The 19383-nt window shown below is 42.0% G+C and overlaps 1 protein-coding gene across 2 annotated transcripts in view; it reads left to right on the forward strand.

Moving 5' to 3' along the window:
• The first annotated feature begins 17260 nt into the window (after window positions 1-17260).
• Window positions 17261-19383, forward strand: part of GFI1 (growth factor independent 1 transcriptional repressor) — a 32127-nt gene continuing 30004 nt past the window's right edge. Inside the window, exon 1 of one of the 2 annotated variants that reach the window (XM_033916636.1) lies at window positions 17261-17502. The gene's annotated coding sequence lies outside the window, so the exon portion shown is untranslated. Of the gene's footprint in view, window positions 17571-19383 lie in introns of both variants that reach the window. The other variant, XM_033916634.1, reaches the window with a different exon arrangement.

Raw genomic sequence — 19383 nt, forward strand, 5'->3', positions numbered from 1 at the left:
CTAGCTAAAAACTCCCTCACAGAGAGTGTTTTGTGAGCTGATGCATTGTCATGATGTAAGAGCTGTGAGTTGTTACTGAAAAGTTCAGGTCTATCTTTTTCACGCAGCCTTTTCAGCACTTCCAAATAGTAAACTTGGTTAACTGTTTATACAGTTGGTTCAAATTCATAATGAACAATCCCTCTGATATCAAAAGGTTAGCAATGTCATTTTGACTCTTGATTTGGACTGGCGGACCTCTTTTGGTTATGGAGATTGGCTGACTTCCATTGTGCACTTTGACGCTTTGTTTCAGGGTCATATTGGTTCACTCATGTTTCATCACCAGTAATAACACGGCCCAAAACATCGTCTTGCATCTCCAAAATGTCTTGGCAAACCTAGGGCTCCTTTTACAAAGGTGGTTTTAGCGCACGCTACACTACTGCGCACACTACACACTAACGCCTCCATAGAGCTTGTGTTAGTATTTTTCATGTAGCGTGGGGTTAGCGCACACTAAAAACACTAGCGCACCTTAGTAAAAGGAGCCCTGAGACTCTCCTTTTGTTCATCAAGAGCTCCTTTGAGACCATTTTTGCACACACTTTTCTCATGCCAAGATTTTCAGTTAAGATTTTCATATTTCACTATCAATGTTTACATGATCTGTTATGCTTCCCACAGTCAGCCAATGATTTTATGCACAAGTTGACAAATTTTTGCAATGTTTTCATCAGTTCTGCTTGTTACTGGCTGCCCTGACTTTTCTTCATCGGTGATGCTTTCTCTCCCCTCAGAAAAAAGTTGAATCCATTTGTACACTGCCATTTTCTTCATAGCATTATCCCCATAAACTTGGACCAGCATGTCCCTGATTTCACTTCCACTCTTGCCAACTTTAACAAGAAATTTATTGTTTGTTCATTGCTCTAATTCAGGGGTCCCCAAAGTCCCTCCTTGAGGGCCGAATCCAGTCGGGTTTTCAGGATTTCCCCAATGAATATGCATTGAAAGTAGTGCATGCACATAGATCTCATGTATATTCATTGGGGAAATCCTGAAAACCCGACTGGATTCGGCCCTCAAGGAGGGACTTTGGGGACCCCTGCTCTAATTCAAGCTCCGACATTCTTGCGACAGCACATAAAAACACGCAACAACAATAATGAATGCCACTCAGGAAGACATCACTACACGTTGGCATGAACACAGCTTTGAGACACTGATAACCAAGGTTATAAAACCTTACCAAGTTGTTTGTACAGTGCTGCCAAAATAAGCACATGGAGGCAAGTTCGCGAATTTAATTGTCAGACTTTGTATAAATATGTTAAATAGCACTGGTCCCAATTCAGATTCCTGCGGCACTCTATTACTCTCTGTTTTCTGTCCAATAACCAAATTTTAATCCACAACAAAACACTGCCTCCTACCCCAAAACATTTTAGGTCTCTTAGGAGTCTCTCATGAAGAACTTTGTCAAAAGCTTTCTGAAAATCTAGATACACTACATCAACCAACTCAACTTTATTCACATGTTTATTCATGCCTTCAAAGAAATGAAGTAAATTGTTACATAAGAACATAAGAAATGCCGCTGCTGGGTCAGACTAGTGGTCCATCCTGCCCAGCAGTCCGCTCACGCGGTGGCCCTCAGGTCAAAGACCAGTGCTCTAAATGAGTCCAGCCTCACCTGCGTATGTTCCAGTTTAGCAGGAACTTGTCCAACTTTGTCTTGAAACCCTGGAGGGTGTTTTCCCCTATAACAGACTCCAGAAGAGCATTCCAGCTTTCCACCACTCTCTGGGTGAAGAATTTCCTTACGTTTGTACGGAATCTATCCCCTTTCAACTTTAGAGAGTGCCCTCTCGTTTTCCCTACCTTGGAGAGGGTGAACAGTCTGTCTTTCTCTACTAAGTCTATTCCCTTCAATATTTTGAACGTTTCGATCAAGTCCCTTCTCAGTCTCCTCTGTTCAAGGGAGAAGAGGCCCAGTTTCTCCAATCTCTCACTGTACGGCAATTCTCCAGCCCCTTAACCATTTTAGTCGCTCTTCTCTGGACCCTTTCGAGTAGTACCTTTGTCCTTCTTCATGTACGGCGACCAGTGCTGGACACCGTATTCCAGGTGAGGGCATACCATGGCCTGATACAGCGGCATGATGACCCTCTCCAATCTGTTTGTGATCCCCTTCTTAATCATTCCTAGCATTCTGTTCGCCCTTTTTGCCGATCAGAACTCCCAAGTCTCTTTCCTTGACTGAATCCATACTGACTGTCCCGTTAAACAATATATTTATAATCCAATAAACCCAATCAAAAAAGATGAAGAATTAACCAGAGAGTGGTTTACTTTGTTTCCCACAGTTATGAGTTGTGAAGACTGAGGATTCTCCCTTCACTAATTATTTAAATTTAACATTGTTTGATATGGTGGGCTCTTCTGCTGCTGCTCTATTTAGGACAAGAAAAAGGAAAAAGATTATTTTCCCATTAAACAACTTTTCATAATTTTATTCTTTATAATAGTTTGTGCTGTTTTCTCATAGCATTAAAGTTAAGCTTACTGGTGTATAATTTCCTAGGCAGCAAAACAAGGAGAGAAGGGAGGTCCCAACCTAATCTACAGTAGAAAACCAACCAAGAGCAAACAAAACAAAACTGCAGATCTATACAAGACGTAGGCGAAATTTATTGTGACAAAATAATTATATGCAAACCCTTTTACCAATCAAGTTTCAAGTTTCAAGTTTATTGGTTTTTTAATATACCGACCATCAAACAAATATCTGGACGGTTTACAATATATATAAAACAAGATAAAAGTAAGATAAAATATTAGGTATTAAAAATAAATATGTGTACATATATAACATAGACAGGACAAACTTGAAAGTGAGGGTAAAGGGGAGGGAAGGGGAAAGTTACATAGTGAAGAAGAACTGGTGACAGTGGGGAAGGGGAAAGAACATATAGGATGGGTCGCTTTATGAAAGCGGTTGGTTGAGATTAGAATGAGAGGGAAAAAAGGGGAAAGAAAGAAAAAAAAAAGAGGAAAAAAGAACATTAAGGTATGTCTGAACTTAGCCAAAGGCATCACGAAATAAAAAAGTCTTTAAGTTTATCTTAAATTTGTCTAGATGAAGGTCGTCACGGATTTGCTGTGGTAAAGAGTTCCACAGTGTTGGCGCAGTTACTGCGAAATTTGTTTTCCGAGTATAGTAAAAGTCTTTTATAGAGGGAATGAAGAGAAGTTTTTGGTCTGTTGACCTTAGAGTACGAGGGGAGCATTGGGGAATAAGAAGTTTATCAAGAAATAAAGGTTGGTGAGAATGTTTTATTTTGAAGGTGAGTAGAATGATTTTATAGGTGATGCGGTGGTTAATGGGGAGCCAATGAGCCTCTTTGAGAAGAGGAGTGACATGATCGAATTTGCCTTTTTTGTAGATGAGTTTTATTGCTGTGTTTTGTATTAGTTGTAAGCGTCTGATTTCTTTTTGGGGGAGACCGTTGAGGAGAGAGTTACAGTAATCTAAGTGGGAGATGACTAAAGAGTGGATTAGGATATTGATTGATTCGGTCTCTAAGATTGAAAGTAGTGACCGAATTATACGAAGTTTGAAAAAACAGATTTTTGCAGTTGAGCTGATATGATCATGGTAAGTGAGGTCTTTGTCAATGATGACGCCTAGGAGTTTTAACTTTGATTCTAATTGTATTGGAATGGAATTAATGGATAGTTGTCCTGGTAAGGGAACACAGTTTTTAGTTGGGATTAAGATGGCGCGAGATTTATCAATATTAAGGGAGAGTTTATTTAAAATGAGCCAATTGTATATAGTATCTAATTTATCATTTATGTCTTTTATGTCTGAGCTATTTGTGGTGTTAACTGGGTGAAGGAGTTGAATGTCATCTGCGTAGGCATAAATTGTGAATCTGATAGATTGTGCTAAAGTAAGTAGAGGAGAAAGGAAAATATTAAATAAAAGTGGGGAGAGAATCGAACCTTGTGGGACACCGTATGTTAGAGAAATAGGTTGGGAAGTTTCGTTGTTTACTCGGACTTTGAAACTACGTTCATTGAAATAGGATATAAACCAGGAGAGAGCTGAGCCTGTGATACCACAGTCTTTAAGTCTGTTAATAAGAAGAGAGTGGTCGATAGTATCAAAGGCTGCTGACAGGTCCAAAGAAATAAGGATGACAGATTTTTGATGGTCGTGATAGTAGTGTATCGAAGAAATTAGGCCTAACAGAGACAATTCAGTAGAGTGTGAAGAGCGGAAGCCAGTTTGGCATGGATGTAAGGCATGGGTTTTTTCTATGAATTCTGTGAGTTGGGTATGAATGATTTTTTCGGTAAGTTTCGAGAGTAGTGGTAGATTGGCTATAGGACGGTAATTTTTGGGCAGAGAAGGATCTAGATTGTGTTGTTTAAGTTTTGGGAAAAGAAGGGCTGTTTTCCAGGAAAAGGGTACTAGACTGTCAGAGAGAGACTTGGATATCATTTCCCAGATTTAAGGGCCGAAGAAAGAGAAGAATTTTTTAAGGAGCGAAGGGGGAATGCTTTCCAAAGGGTTGTTAGAGCAGTTTAATGTTTGAAGAATAAGAAGAAGATTAGCTTGCGAAGGCATTTTGAATTTGGAGAAAGTGCTGAATGATATTTGCATGGAATCGTTGGAATCGTGGGTTTGGGAAGAAGTAGTAGGAGATGAAGGTCCCAGATGTGATCTGATGTCTTTAATTTTCTTGTCGAAGAAAAGTGATAGTTCGTCTGCAGATGGCTGAGTAGTAGGGGGTGGGTTTTTTTTCTTCGAATATTTTGAAAGGGACTGAACAAGATTAAAAAGGGTGGAGGAGTTACGAGTGGTTGTAATGAGTTTTGAGTAATATTCTTTTTTTGCTTGTTGAATGGCTTTTTTGTATAGAGTAGCTTTTTCCTTAAATAGAAGGTGAAAATTGTTGAGGCGTGTAGTTCGCCATTTATGCTCTACGGAGCAAAGTTGCTTACGAAGGAGAGCGAGTTTATTATTATACCAGGGTTGTTGTTTTGATTTTTACTAACGTCGCTTAAACCTTGCTGCTACAATTTTTGTGACTTTTTTTGTTTTCCTTTTTTACCATGGACCCCTGACGAAGGTTTGTCTGAAACACGGACCGAGTCGGGTCCCTTGATTGGTAAAAGGGTTTGCATATAATTATTTTGTCACAATAAATTTCGCCTACGTCTTGTACAGATCTGCAGTTTTGTTTTGTTTGCGTATAATTTCCTAGATCACCCCCGGAACTCTTTTTAAAAATCAGCATTACATTGACCACACTCCAATCTTCAATTATTACAGACTATTTTAATGACAGATTACATATCACTATCAGCAGATCAGCAATTTCATGTTTTCCGTTCTTTCAGTTGCCTAGGTTGCATACCATCCAATTCAGGTGATTTAATTTTTCAATTTGACTCAGCATGTCTTCCAGGTCACTGAGATTTGTTTTTCAGTTTTTTCTTATCATAACCCATGAAAATTTTCTGGTACAAGGACAATCTGAGAGGACAGTTGCAGAGGCCAAAATTTCTCTCTGAGAGGAAAGGAGAGGACACATCTTTTGGAGAGGAGACAGGATATTTCTCTGGGTAAGTAGAGTATACATTAATTTGCTCTGAGCTTTGCTAATTTGAAGGATAAAAAGCTAAGCTGTAGGTTCCTTTATAAAGATAGTTTTAGATCTTAAAAGAACAATCTTTACTTAGCTAGTTTCGATGGAGTAAAAGCCTGCTACAGTTTTTAGACTTGAACTTTCTGCCAGAGATAATGTCTAGCTTGGTCTGCATCCCCACTCACCCACCCCTAGCTCATTTCCTTTACTTACAGTGTTTATTTAAATAGTCAATTATCCTGTTTAGGACAACAGGTGAACAAGTTGTTACATATTCTTATTACATTTCATTACTTGCTAAGACTCAAAAACTAAATAAAGCATACAAGTTACCTTAAGGCTCTCTATACCAGTCTAACATACCCAGTACCTTAATAGGATTTAATTAAGCAGCTCAATAATAAGATGCAGACAGTAGTCCAGCAGCAAGAGGGGAGCTATCCAGTCTTTTGCACCGAGTGTCACATGTATGATTATCTCCCAGTTGACGAGAAATTATATGTGTGTGCTCGATGCAAAGAGCTCCTGGCTCTCAGAGAACGAGTCTGTTCCCTTGAAGCTCGAGTTGCAGGCTTGAAAGATCTGAGGGAGACAGAGAGGTACATAGAGGAGACTTACAAGGACATTGTAGAGAAGTCCCACTTCCAGTCTGGAAGCCCCTGTGCTGCCTTAGAGGAGAGAGGTCTCCTAAAAGGAGAACATCACCCTGGTGATGCAGGAAATAATCCTGTAGCTAGTACCTGCCCACCAAGAGATGCAGATGCAATATCCTCTTGTACTGAGGATCTAGCTCCAGGAGCTTCAGCCCAGAAGGTAGGGCAACCGTTGAAGTGGGAGATTCAATCATTAGGCATGTAGGTATCTGGGTGGCTGGTGGGCTTAAGGATTGCCTGGTCACTTGCCTGCCTGGTGCACCTCACGCATCACTTATTTATTTATTTTATTATTGATATACCACTTATATCCTAAGTGGTTTACATTCAGGTACTTTATCATAGTTCCCTATAGTGCTGGGGAGGAACCGGCTGCCTGGGTACATGTAGGTACTAATGACATAGGAAAATATGGGAGGGGAGGTTCTGGAAATCAAATTTAGGTAGAAAGCTAAAATCTAGATCCTCCAGGGTTTCATTTTCAGAAATGCTCCCCGTTCCACGCTCAGGACCCAAGAGGCAGACAAAGCTCCAAAGTCTCAATGTGTGGTTGAGACGATGGTACAGGGTTGAGAGATTTAGATTGTTAGGAACTGGGCTACCTTCTGGGAAAGGGGGAGCCTATTCCAAAAGGATGGACTCCACCTTATCTGTGATGGAACCAGGCTTCTATTATCACTCTAATAATCCCCTCCCCTTGACATAGCTTTTATCAAGACAGCTAAGCTAACCTTTACTCCCTCACCTACCTATCTTCCCAACAACCCACTATCACATTCCCCAACCTGCTTACCCAACCCCCACCTATCCAATTTTATCCCTTCCCGAACCACCCTGAGTATTGGTAGATAGGAAAAGGGGGAGGTGGGAGAGGACTCTTCTAGAATTGGGGTAGTGGCTTAGTGGATTGTACTGTGAAAGTGTGAGAGGAGTATTATGTTCTTTGGCTTTTGAGGTAGTCTCCATGCTTCAGGGTTTCCAGCTTATTCAGAACTGGAACAGTCGGCCTCTAATTCAATAGTCAGAGCAGTAGTTCTCAGTCTAATCCTTGGGACACAACAAGCCAGACAAGTTTTTAGGACACCTACAATGAATATGTATGAGAGAGATTTGCATACGGTGGAGGCAGTGCATTCAAATTTATCTCATGCATATTCATGTTGGTATCCTGAAAATCTGATTGACTGGGTTGAGAATGCCTAATTTAGAGGCATTAGTTCATTTCAACTTCTTCCACTAACCCAGTGATTCCTAAACCTGTCCTCGAGACACACCTAGCTAGTCAGGTTTTCAGGATATCCACAATGAATGTTCATGCAGTTGATTTGCACATCCTTGATATTCAAATCTATCTCATGCATTTGCATTGTGAATATCCTGAAAAACTGACTGACTGTGATATCCTAGGACAGGCTTGGGAATCACTGCTCTAACCAATGGTTTTAACTTCCATTTTAATACACTTTTTTTTTAACTTCAGACTGAGAACACAATTTTAAAAAGAAAATTGAATAGTGGGACCAGGGAAGAAGCAAAAGGAGAAGCAGATAGAGGTCATGGAATATTGTCACTGTTCTCTACCCTGCCTCAGGCCAGGAATGTCCCGAGGACTATGTGGGCAGTGTGGTTGCACTAGACACAAAGGAAACAGGCGCACAGATAGTATTCACTGTTCATTGTCTCCCCTGTAGTGGCCATGTGCAGTGGGTGGGGTAGGAGCACTAGGGGATGTGTCAGACAGAATGTGATTCTGTCTCCTGACTCTCCTGCTTCAGCCCCTATCCCTTTCGCTCCTCTTCCCTGCAGGCTGCCTGGAAGGGTGAGGTTGGAGCAGGACACCCCCTAATGCTTTGAAATTTGAAAAGAAGTAGAGAACTGCATTCCAGGCCATTCTTCCAGAAATGGACTTTGGTGTCTATTCCAAGTTTCCAGGTTTATTAAAATCTTATTATCCCTCATCAGCGTCAATCTTTCTGGGCAGCTTACAACCCAAAATCCAGTAATACATGTGGAGGGGCATAATCAAAAGGAACTTCTAAGTTGCATGTCGTCCAAAGTCAAACACTGCGTAGGACACATTTTCAAAAAATACGTCCCCATATTTTTTTTTTGAAAATCATCTAACTATACGTCCAGCCACATGATCGTCAAGTCGCTAAATCATCCATCTTTATACCACATTTTCGTCCAACTTTTCGTCCAAGTCAGAAACACCTAGAAACAGACCTTTTGGACGTGGGAGGGGTCAGCAAAGTGATGGACTGGACACCCAAACATGGCACCTAAATAGTAGGGTACCTTACAGGGCACTGCTGTGAACTTCACAAAAAGAGTGCCACATTATAATCTCACTACAGCTCCCTTATAGGTCATGGTGAGCCCCCCAAAACACCCCCAGAATATCCTAGAGCCACCTATCTACTATCCCAATAGCCCTTATGGCTGCAGGAGCCACTTATAGGGCAGTGCAAAAGGGTTTTGGGGTTTTTTGGGGAGTGCAAAATGCACCATGAATGCAGTGCTTACAGTGGCTTATGGGCCTGGGTCCTCCTCTCCATGGGTCCCTAACCCACCCCCAAGACGACTTAAGACGCCTCTGTGCAGCTTGACTAGGCTTTCCTATGTCAGGCTGCCAGGTGCTGATGTTCTGGAGACAGATATTTAAAGTTGTTATTACAATTTTTAGGGGGGGGGTCGGTGATCACTGGGGTAGTGTGTGGGGGGTCTGTACTTTGTGTTTGAAGTGCTTATCTGGTTACTTTAGGTTGTTGGGTTTTGTTTTTTTTACTTAGACCATGTTTTAAATGGTCTAAGTCACTACGTCGAATTTCTGTCTAGGCTGTGTTGTAAATCTTTCGGTTATACATGCAGTACGACTAAATCTAGCACAGTCCACATCCCGCCCTTGACACTCCTCCTGAAATGCCCTGTTTAGTTCTGGTCGTTCAGCGGCACTGTGAAGGCCTAGGTCGTTTGTAAACATGTCCAAAACCCAGTTCGTTTAGCGGCACTTGGACAAACATAAATGAATGATGTCCTAGTGCTGACTAAGGCCATTTTTTGGACATATTTCATTTTCGAATTTGAACCCCATAATAACAGTCTCTCATTTCACATACAGAAATTTTGGTTAATTTGAACTACAAAATTGGGTGTCAGGTCAAAAGCGCGCTGGGACAAAGGCGCGCCCAGACAATTGAGTGCAGCGCGCGCTGCCGCACCGCTCTAAATTACTGTTTTTAGTGCTCCGACGGGGGGTTTTGTTGGGGAACCCCCCCACTTTACTTAATAGACATCGCGCCGCATTGTGGGGGGTGTGGGGGGTTGTAACTCCCCACATTGTACTGAAAACTTCACTTTTTCCCTGTTTTTAGGGAAAAAGTTCAGTTTACAGTAAAATGTGGAGGGTTACAACCCCCCAAACCCCCCATAACGCCAGCGCGATGTCTATTAAGTAAACTGGGGGGGTTCCCCAACAAAAACCCCCGTCGGAGCCCCTAAAAACTGTAATTTAGAGCGGCACGGCGGCGGCGCGCTGCACTCAATTGTCAGCGCGCGCTTTTGTCTTTCGCGCCATTGTCTATGAACCACAAAATTGTATAGGAAAGAAGGGATGAGAAAACACAGTATGGTTAGTTTTAAGTCTTGCAGAATCCAACCTGCACAATTTGATCCCCATTATGAATCTTAATATTTATCTTATATCTTTACGATTTATAAGCGTCTTCAAATAAGAAGGTTTTAAGGTCATTCTTAAACTTGTCAATGGTGTTCAATAATCTTATAGGTAAAGAATCCCAAAGTTTGGGACCTGTTACTGAAGAAGTGTTCATGTACAATTTCTTGATATGTTGGAATTCTGAGGCTATTTTGAGTGTCTGACCTAAGAGATCTTAATGGTATGTTTGGGTTTAAGAGACAACGGTTCTCCTGTGTGTAATGTTCTGAAAACCAATAGAAGGGTTTTATAAGTAATTTGATGATTTATAGGTAGCCAATGGACTTCCTTCATTGAAGGAGTTATATGATCCGTAAATTATAAATTAATCAAATTGCTGTATTTTAAATTATTTGGAGCCTTCGGATGTCTTTCTGGCGTAAGCCCCATATAAAGTGAACTACAATAATCGAGTTGTTGAATCACTAATGAATTTATTAGTATATTCAGTGCACCCACAGTTCTTGGTGAGGTCACCACACAGCCAGTGGTGTGCTGGAGCTCTCCTCCAGCTCAGAAAAATCTTGTTTGACTTCTCTGAGTCTGTATGGGGATTCCCTCCTCCATCACTCTGTGTCATCCGTGGGCAGGTGCAGACACAGCTCTCCCCCTTTCTCTTCACCACAAACAAACAGCACACTCAATTTAGATAGTTCAACAATTCAAGTACTCCTTGGAGACAGCTTCTACTTGGCTTTGCAAGCAGAAAGGTGGCGACTGTGGGCATTAGAACCTGAGCTGCTGGCTGTGTTTTATCATGAGAGTTTATTTATGTAATCTGGGAATTTAAAAAAGGACCCCTGACATAGTTTCAAAAAAAACAGTAAAGCCTTGGATTGCAAGTAACGTGGTTTGCAAGTGTTTTGCAAGACAAGCAAAACATTTTATGAAATTTTAACTCGATATACAAGCAATGTCTTGCAATACAAGTACATACAGTATACACACATCACAACTGAGCCGATGGTTCTTCTCTCGCTGATGCTGCAGGAGTGAAGTGACTGTTTTAAATGAGCGACGTCTTGCAATATGAGTACGTATAGTATTTTGTATTAAAGTTTTTGGGTTGTGGAACGAATCGTCTGAGTATTCTTTATTTCCTATGGGGAAATTTGCTTTGATATAGGAGTGCTTTGGATTACAAGCATGGTTCTGGAATGAATTATACTCGCAAACCAAGGTTTTACTGTACTTTGGCAATTGTTTAAACATTTAATATGACCTTTGAAAATACATTAGTATCATGGGGGGGGGTTCTTTAGTTAATTCATAATTTGTGTTCAAAGTGTCCTCCTTCAAGCTTGACACTTTCAAAAAGTCTTCAATGCTACTGAGCAGTTAGCTCAATGAATTTTGGAGTTTAATTAATTAAGAGCTTAGCTGTTTCGTGAGATGGATGCCCTGGTTCCTCCTGTTGAAAAATAAAGTACTCGGAAATGCTTTGAATTTTAGACAGAAGTCTGCTGCAGTAGGACATTTTGGGGTTATTTGGAAAGATGTTGGGAATGCTGGGAAGGGGGGATCTGGACAATTTGTATGTGTGTATATATGTATACTAGGGCTCGGCAGCAAGAAAATTTTTATTTTGTGGTGTTTCCTGTGTCATCTTCAGGAATGTTCATTTTGTTCGTGTTAATTGGCTAATTTTTTTTTTTCATCTCAGGAGCAAAGTCATCGAGTATTCACTATTTGGAAAAAGACCACACTCTTTTTGAAACTGCACATTCCTTTGCTGAAAATGTGTTCATGTGTAATGGTGCTCCATCTGGAAAACAGTGTTCACCAGTGGTCTCAAACTCGCGGCCTGGGGTCCACATGCAGCCCGCCAGGTACTATTTTGAGGCCCTCGGTATGTTTATCATAATCACAGAAGTCTCTTTAGCTATAAATGACAATATTATTATTATTCTTAGCCAAAAGGAAAGATTTATAAACTATAACGAGTTTTACCTCATGCAAAATTGTCATTTCTTTAATAAGACATTAACTATTTTTTCTGAGGCCCTCCAAGTACCTACAAATCCAAAATGTGGCCCTGCAAAGGGTTATGAGTTTGAGACCTCTGGTGTACACTGTTAGAAAGTGCACCCTTTTTCTAAAAGTGTGCTTTCTTTCACGAGTGTGCACTAACCCCCCTCCCCCCTCCACTTTTACAAAACCGTAGCGTGGTTTTTAGCGCCAGCCACGGCGGTAACAGCTCCAATGCTCATAGGAATTCTATGAGCGTCGGAGCTGTTACCACTGCGACCGGTGCTAAAAACGCTAGCATGGTTTTGTGAAAGGGGGAGGGTAAATTATCAGCAAGCCATGATATTTTTTTTCCCCTATTTGGGTTGGTGTCAGGTCAAAAGCGCGCCGGGACAAAGGCGCGCCCAGACAATTGAGCGCAGCGCGGAGGCGCGTGCTGCTCAAAATTACTGTTTTTAGGGCTCCGACGGGGGGGGGGGGGCGTGGGGGGGGAACCCCCCCACTTTACTTAATAGACATCGCGCCGCGTTATGTGGGGGGTGCGGGGGGTTGTAACCCTCCACATTTTACTGAAAACTTCACTTTTTCCCTGTTTTTAGGGAAAAAATTAAGTTTACACTAAAATGTGGAGGGTTACAACCCCCATAACGCCGGCGCGATGTCTATTAAGTAAAGTGGGGGGGGGTTCCCCAACAAAAACCCCCGTCGGAGCCCCTAAAAACAGTAATTTTGAGCGGCGCGCACCTCCACGCTGCGCTCAATTGTCTGGGCGCGCCTTTGTCTTTCGCGCCGTTGTCTATGAACCGTTTGGGTTTTAACAACATGAGATATGATGTCAATAGTTCCCATGTTGTTGCAAACGACAGCCTGTGCCTACTGGATACTGCAGAACAAATCACCTGTAGAGAGCTGCCTATAAATAGCTTGGAAGGTGTTTTCAATGGAAATGATCCCTGTCTAAAGTAGAGACAAATAGGGTGTAAAGCAGATGTGGAGACCATTCTTAAACTTATGAAGAATGGGGGTGTGATGTGACTAGGAGTTTCATTTCATTTCCATAACCTCTTTAAGGTTCATTATTTATTCCCCCCATAATTGTCTTCTTTTCTATCAGCAATTTGTATTTCTCATTCTTTCCTCTCGTTTTTACATATTTGTACTTAGTCTTTAACATGTCACGTTTGTTTTGTTTCTGCTTGTTTTGCTGCCCCCTTAATTGTATGTAATTTTAATGATATGTTCATCGCTTAGAAATCTGAGTAAGCGATTAATCAAATATACAATAAACTTGAAACTTTTAGAATAAATAGATCTTTATGTGATATTATTTACATATTTAAACCCCCTCCCCTTTTGTCAAACAGTGCGAGCTAAATGCCAAACTGCTCAATCTAAGCACAGCTTGATAAAGGGGGGTAGTTTGGTGTGGGGTGTGTATACTAAAAGTGGCAAAACGTGTGCCCTGAGGTCCGTGCCACTTTTAGTCTCAGCTTAGGGAGGGAAAAGCATTAGGGTCCGTCAGAGCTCCTGTAGCTGAAGTGTTATTAATAAAAGACCGTCGGCACAGATCCGTGGGGTCAGAAGCGGCAACAGACACAGCGAGTGGAATGAGGGGCTAAAACGCCGACCTGCACACATGAAATATGAAACCTCAGCCTACAATCAATGAAGATTTATAAGGATGTGCGGTTAAGATCCGCGAGGACCGTGTTTTACCCCTTCCCTTTTAAAACCAATAGGAGGAAATATATTTTTTCACTCAGAAAATAGTTAAGCTCTGGAACGCGTTGCCAGAGGTTGTGGTAAGAGCGGATAGTGTTACTGGTTTTAAGAAAGGTTTGGCCAAATTCCTGGAGGAAAAGTCCATAGTCTGTATTGAGACAGACATGGGGGAAGCCACTGCTTGCCCTGGATTGTTAGCATGGGATGTTGCTGCTTCTTGGGTTTTGGCCAAGTACTAATGATCTAGATTTGGCCACTGTGAAGGCTAGCTAGTGGACTAGATGGACTTTTGGTCTGACCCAGTAAGGCTATTGTTATGTTCTTATCCTGGCTTAAATGTTTTTTTTTACATACTGTATTACAATTTCTCCTTACCTGCATCGATGTATTTAAACATCATTCTGCCCAGGTCTGGTATCCTTTCAGGCCTATAAGAGATCTCCTGTCCATATACTGGGACAAACAGATCAGATTTCTGCTCTGTCTCCATTCTCTGACCTACTTCCTCCACAAACAAACCTATATCATCCTTTTGTTATTAATATACCTCCAGACTTCCCCAGGACTAGTTCTGCAATCTTCAGCAGCGTTTCTTTCATTTTTAATTTTAGAAGCTTGGTCACTCATGTCTCTAAGTTTGCATGGCTTCCTCTCCTTTCACCCTCATTATATTAATAACCTTCCTTTTCAAGTGCTATGTTCTTCACGTCTTGCTTTAAATTCTATGAGTTATACTGTTGTGGTCTTTTATGCGTTCTTATTAATAAATAAATTACTTCCCAGCTTTCACATTTAAAGACCTTTTATTTTCCTATTTCCCCTTTTCAACAAATTCTTTTCTAGTGGTTTTACCTAACGAAGAGGTCCTTTCACTAAGGCGTGCTAACTGATTTAGTGCATGCTAAGGCACTCATTATATTCTATGCCTTTGCATTTAGCAGTTAACATGCCTTAGTAAAAGGACCCCAAAGTATGCATAATATTTACAACAAAGCCCTTTTAAGTATGTTTTGGCTTTTGCTCTGGTCATTACCACTATTGTCTTTATCTCAAATGATATCAATTTGGATCCTGCCATGTGCCATGTTCTTGTGACTTGGATTTGACCATTATTGGAAACAGGAAACTGGGCTTGATGAACTTTTAGTCCGACCCAATGTGACCGTTTCACAAGTATGTGTAATATTAGAAGAATACTGAAAGGCGGTTCAAGGGTATTAGGCACCCCAGACCAGTGTTTGGGAAATTTACTTCTGATTTATGTTTGTTTATTCAAAATTAATATACGGCCAAATCTAACAACAGTTCTCAGCGGTTTGCAATGGAGGCTGTGAATGCAAATCAAACTCATACATACCTGAAAACCTGGCTGGCAAGGGGCTACTCCAGAACTGACCTGGGGAAACAACTCAGCCTTGTGCCCCGCCTGCTACAAAGATGTTGCTAGTAGGAGTGAGAAATGAATAAAATGATACTTACTTAACAATCATGATCACCCCCACGCCATCCCTTCCAAAACAATTCTGTAAACATGCAGAACTGGACACCGTTATTTTCAGGACTAAAGTTTCCTCTGCGTGTTTACACGCGTAGAATTCAGGAAACGCCTAAAAACGTATCTGTTCGACCCGTACAGCTCTTTCTCCACAATATAATAATAATAATAATAATAATAATAACTTTATTCTTATATACCGCCAACAATCTTGCGACTTCTAGGCGGTTTACAATATACTGGGCGGAGACAATATACTGATCCCTAGAGCTGTGAATCACTAGCTTTCACCTCTGTCAAGTTCAATCAATTTGTACCGTCTTTTAATCTTTGTAAACCGCATCGAACTTCACGGTGCTGCGGTATATGAACTGTTATTATGATGATGATTATGATATGTGTGTATCCATTTATCCTCCCTGCAGGTTTAGGGACTGTCAGGACCACTTGTTTTGTTTTGATTGTCCCTATTCCTTGGTGACTCACCCCTCCACAAGTCTGCCTAGTGATTAAGATAGCCCTGGGGCTAGTACCTCTCTTTGGGTGTAGATTTGGTCTCTGTGGTCAAAGAAACCCTCCTTGTGCTTTGTGTCCAAGAGCCCTTCCACCACCAGGGGGTGCTGAAAAGTTCTCAGCCCAACCAACCAACTTCCTAATGCTGAGCATTATTTTGACTGTAGCTGAAAAGCTTATTTGTGAATGCCAATTTGCAGAAGCAAAATCCGGGAAGGGGTAAAACGCGGACCAGACGGACCTGGCGGATCTAAACCCGTTACGGCCTTAAAAATCTGCGGTCCGTGTCGGTCCGTGTCCCTGCCGCTTGTAGTTTCTGTCGCCGACAGATCTTGATTGAGATTTTAGCGCTGACGGATCCGTCTCAGCATAGGGAGGGAAAAGTGTTAGGATCCGTCAGCGCTAAAAATCTCTTCGAGGTCTCTCAGAGCCAGAGACTAGTGCTGGAGTTTGGAGACTTCTTTTCCATAACGCACGTCCAAAACCTATGTCCCCACTCTCTTGGCTTCTGCTCTGCCGCTCCAGCACTAGCCTCTGGCTCTGACAGACCTCAAAGAGATTTTAGCGCTGACGGATCCTAACACTTTTCCCTCCCTATGCTGAAACGGATCCGTCAGCGCTAAAATCTCATCAAGGTCTGTCAGCGACAGAAACTACAAGCGGCAGGGACACGGACCGACACGGATCGCAGATTTTTAAGGCCGTACGGGTTTAGATCCGCGAGGTCCGTCAGGTCTGCGTTTGACACGGACCTCAGATTTTTAAGGCCGTACGGGTTTAGATCCGCGAGGTCCATGAGGTCCGTGTTTTACCCCTTCCCGCAAAATCCTGCTGTCATTTCTGATCCTTCTTTTCTTGGTTGGACCCAGTATCTCTTCAGCATCCCCTTGTATTTCCCTGCCCCCCCTCCCCCGGTCATTATTAGGATCTTGGCATTTTATTTTGATTCCTGTTACAGGTAAAACTTTGCCACTCCTGTGTTGATCTGGGGGCTGGGTCTAGTTTCTGAAAGGCTCAAAGGGAAGAGCCTGGCAGCACTTCCAGCAGGACACCAGAGTTCAACAAAACCCAAAAAGAAACTATAAATGTGGGATATTTTTGGCTAGGGGTACTTATGACACAGGTTTTTTGCTATGATGAATGAATATTTATATGGAAAATGCGCCTAGATCCTGTCTCCAGACTTCAGGTTCTCTCGCCCACCTCCGCCAGACTTAACTACTACGTAAATCCCAGGGGAAATGAGCCAATCCTCCGATTGGGTTCGGCGGTATTTTCAGCTCCACTGGGCGTGTGTATGCCCAACGTCTTACCACAACAAGCTATTTGTAGACTTTGGAGGGCTGAAATTGCACCTCAGCCGAGGACGGCTCCTCCCGAGCCAGTCACCTTCTGCGCAGGACGAAAGCGCCTGGCCAGATGTTGGGTAGACAGATGTGAAGGGCCACAGCGGGGGCTGGTGCTCGGGCCGGAAGTCAAAGAGGATCCAAGCGCAGTTCAGTTTTGTGTCACTTGTAGCCAACGTGAGCCGCACGGCTGGAAAGCCAGACCTAGATCTGCGCCCACTGTCGCTAGGACGAGCCCAGGAAGCTTTAAGCAGGAATTCGGGACCGATCTCGTAGCCTAACTAAGCTGGGGGAAGTCGCCTCTGGTTTGGCCGAGCTCCTAACGCTCAGGAAGTTGGTGGGGTGGTTTGAGAACTGAGCTCTGAAGGAGTTTTGAATTTAAAAAACAACAACAAACAAACCCCAAATTTAAACCATCAACTCTTCTTAAAGTTTAAACTAAAACGTAAGTTTCTCCTCCATCACGCCGACAATGTCACCTCTACAATCCACGTTTCTTGGCACTTTTGACTGGTAAGGAGCTTCCTTTTTCCTCTTTTAAAACGTCGATTCCTGTTAAACAGCTCTGTGAAGTGGTCCAGCCGTCCTGCCCGAGTTCAGAGATGCGCGGACGATTTTAAAGTCAGGTTTATCTGCGAAGGTTCGCCTTGGAGATTAACCTAGATCAGTGGTCTCAAACTCGCGGCCCGGGGGCCACATGTGGCCCGCCAAGTAGTATTTTGAGGCCCTCGGCATGTTTATCATAATCACAAAAGTAAAATAAACAGTTTATTGATCATATGTCTCTTTAGCTATAAATGACAATATTATTATTAAGACTTAGCCAAAAAGAAAGATTTATAAACTATAAAGAGTTTTACCACATGCAAAAATGTCACTTCTTTAATAAGACATTAACTATTTTTTTCTGAGGCCCTCCAAGTACCTACAAATCCAAAATGTGGCCCTGCAAAGGGATTGAGTTTGAGACCACTGACCTAGATTGATTGTGGCAGCTCAGACCAAAGGGGGCCTGTTCCAAATCCATAGGTGCCACATAGGGCCCCGCTGGAAAAAAAAAATAATGTCGGGAATGGATGAATGTGTTTCCTCCTGCTGCCAGCTCAGGAAAATCTTTAGAAAACTAACTTGGTCTTTCCAAAACGTTTTGCTGTCAGTGCAGGTAGCAGACCAGGGGCGGGCCTTGGACCCACCAATATTTTTATCAGCGACTACAGAGCCTGGGGCTAGGGCTGCAGAACGGTTTGCTTGGCTCTTCTGACCCCCAAATGAATGTGCTCCGCTGCCCCTGGTTGTAAGAGGTCTAGAGATCGACTTAATCTCTGCAAAAGACTTTATGACCCTTTCATATGTAACCACTAAGATAAAGACCGATCCTGTATCAAATAAAAGAGCTAGGGCATGTCATGTCATGCCAAAACACCACTTTTCTATTAATGAATGAATGTGACATGCAATCGAACAATTTGTATGTCTTTTCTTAGACCGGTTTTATATAGGATTGTAGGAGTCCAGCAGCTGCCTGTTAATCTTGTAGGTGTTATTTTAAGATCGGGCTGAAGCTCTGCCATATGCTACATTTCTTTGAGTCATGTACAAAGGCCAGGTGTGCTTTGCAGCACGGTTTCCCACATCTGGACCCCTTTTCTCAATGCAGGCCTCCAGTGGCTGAGATTAGTTTACTTGGATTATTCTGAGATCTCAGCTTGAGGGGCCTTGATTTTAGGTGGGAAAGAGGAGGCAGATTTAAATGCAGAGCGTGCCCAGATTAGAAGAAAATATGCCCAGCAGCATGTCTAGCTTTAATAAAAGCACGAGAAAATATTCTGAATTCTTCATGTCCTAAATAACGATTTAATCTGCTCCGGTTGATGTACAATAACTAAATGCATAAATGAGTGATTATCCACTTTTAAGCTCGATACTAAAGCCCCCCAAAAGGAATACATTTACAGTTGTACATCCATAAATTGCATACAGCATCTAACAATAATTAAAAATGATTAATAAACTGCACAAAAATAAGCGGGTAGATTTTGTAATCCATTAATTAATCTTACTCTAATTAATCTTACCCTCCAAAATCCAAAATTTTGTGTAATGCAGAAACTCAAAATGTTAATCTCTCTGATTATGACTTTTGTTTTTGTTTTTTAATCTAAATGTAGAAGGCCTTGCTGAAAGGCTCGGTAGAAGGCAGAATAAGGTGTGTGATATGTGACGAAATTTGTCAAACTTTATCAAAGCGCTTTGATTTCTTAGCTTTTTTTTCAGTTAAACTGTAGTTTTTCAAGGATGAATCAGCAACAGGTGCAGTAAAGGAGGA

This window comes from Geotrypetes seraphini, chromosome 12 (genome assembly GCF_902459505.1).
Source record: "Geotrypetes seraphini chromosome 12, aGeoSer1.1, whole genome shotgun sequence".
NCBI lineage: Eukaryota > Metazoa > Chordata > Amphibia > Gymnophiona > Dermophiidae > Geotrypetes > Geotrypetes seraphini.